At 42.6% G+C, this 2050-nt stretch overlaps 1 long non-coding RNA gene across 1 annotated transcript in view; it reads right to left on the minus strand.

The window, feature by feature from the left end:
* Window positions 1-468, minus strand: part of LOC306793973 — a 1538-nt gene extending 1070 nt beyond the window's left edge. The window contains exons 1-2 of the long non-coding RNA XR_013772909.1: window positions 311-468; window positions 1-125 (exon numbers count right to left, since the gene is read on the minus strand). The exon at window positions 1-125 is cut by the window's left edge and continues 299 nt beyond it. This is a non-coding gene — a long non-coding RNA (uncharacterized lncRNA). The remainder of the gene's footprint in view (window positions 126-310) is intronic.
* Window positions 469-2050: the final 1582 nt, after the last annotated feature.

Here is a 2050-nt window from a genome sequence, read left to right on the forward strand (position 1 = left end):
GTTCTTTGTACTCACATGGACCGCGCGCACACAGGGCAGGTTGCGCTGCTGCAGCATCCATCCTAAGATGGGGTCGGTGATCTCCTGCCGGGTCACTCTCTTGCAGCAGGACGACAGCTTCTCTGCTGAAAGGCAACAGATGAGTCAACATGGAAATCAATGATGGAAGGATTATATTTCTGCAGCACGTTTCAGGAAACCCAACGTGCTTCACAGGTTACACAAGAAACTAATGAAAAGCAAGCGAAGAAAAGCAAGCTGAAGAGAGAAGGTCCTCTGTTAGGACTTCTGATCTTCATCTTGATGTTACCTGCTGATCCAGACTGAAGCACGGACACCAGGACGATGGCGACCAGCACGCTCTTCATCATGCTGCCACAGTTTTCCATCTTCAGATCAACAGGATGACAGGATGAGATTGAGGAGATGAACACTGAGTGAGGTGATCTCTGTTGGTCTTGGTCTCCAGAGAGCGTTGGTGAACTGACGGACGTCTGGACACGGCAGATATTTAAGGCCTGAGAAAGCAGAAGCTGGAGCTCCGGTGAGTCACCGTGCTCTCGTCTCTGCCTCCTCTCTTCGTCTCAATGAATGACCAGCTCGCGTTCGGAGGGGTTTTCCACGAAGTGACCGACTTCTGACCAACAGGAAGCACTTTCATCATAACCTTTCTTCGGAAAATGAAATTAAATCACGTTTTTTTTTGTTCTTTTTTCCGGATGAGCTGATGGCGTGGGGTGCTAGCAATCCCTCTGCCAGAGGTTGACCCTGAAGCAACATGTGTATCAGTGCTCTCAGTAAAGCCTTCATGTTCTGAACCCTCGGAACCTCAAGTCTAGAACCATGATGAGTAGAAGTAGAGAGAACTAGAACATGTCTTCAGTGCACAATAACACAGTTATGATGACATCAAAGAGAAAGTTGAACTTCTTTGATTATTTGTTTTAAAAACATTTGCAAACAATGGAATCGACATACGCAGCTCGTTCCCAAGTGTCCACAAGTGTTACCGATGTTGGTAAAAAAGAAAGAAACGTGAATATAAATACTAAACTATTCACATTTCAACAAGTTCAGTCAGTGTCTCCTTGTGGTCACATGACTGTTGGTCTCAGAAGAATCAATCATGACGTCATAGTTTCACACTTTCATGTCTCTACACTCTGGTTGAAGTGAACTCTTTACTGAAGGAGACGTTTATAATGAGACATGGAGAATAAAATGTGAATGATGAAATATCACAGTTTGAAACTGGTTCGGTTGTTTTTCCCGATGGAAGCGTTTGTAACACATGATGTGTTCAAGGACCGTTAAAAAGATGGAAATCTGACTACAATGATGGTTTTTACAGCTGGCTGTGATGAACGATGTAGTTTTGACAACTGTTCAAAGAAAACATGTTTTTTAATCCCAAAACAAAAGGTATGAATCATTCTGTATGAACTACAATGGCTTCATTTCTTCTCCTCTGTGGAAATAAATGATAAATAAAAGTTCTTTCTTTAAAGTTTCATTTTGAGGAAGTCACTTTTGTGGCCTTTATGTGGTAATAATGTGTCAATGGTTTGCGAGCAGGACTTGCTTCAGTGTGCGGTCACAGACATGGCTCAACACGGGCCGACAGGTCGGATCATAAACAGTTATTCACTCGCGTGGTCTATCTATCTATCTATCTATCTATCTATCTATCTATCTATCTATCTATCTATCTATCTATCTATCTATCTATCTATCTATCTATCTATATCTATCAAGCTTAAGTATTGTAACAGGACAAGAATGCAGACACATGTATGCATGAGGTTGTTTGAACTCCTCTAAAGAAAAGCAGGAAGCAGAAACACTGAAACATGACGTTGAGAACCGCTGTGAGGAAGCAGAACCTTTCACTCTCAGCACGCTTTCAGTTCTTTGTGTTCTCGTAAAAGATCTAAATGTAAAAGTAAAAAGCATCTTTGGGCTCCGCTGTTTATCAGAAAACAAAACCGAAACAGTGGAAGTCCTGCAGCTGGTCTGCAGCAGGCGGCTGCTGACTGACTCAAAGGTGCTT

Source organism: Melanostigma gelatinosum (genome assembly GCF_949748355.1).
Source record: "Melanostigma gelatinosum genome assembly, chromosome: 20".
In the NCBI taxonomy this organism is placed as follows: Eukaryota; Metazoa; Chordata; class Actinopteri; order Perciformes; family Zoarcidae; genus Melanostigma; species Melanostigma gelatinosum.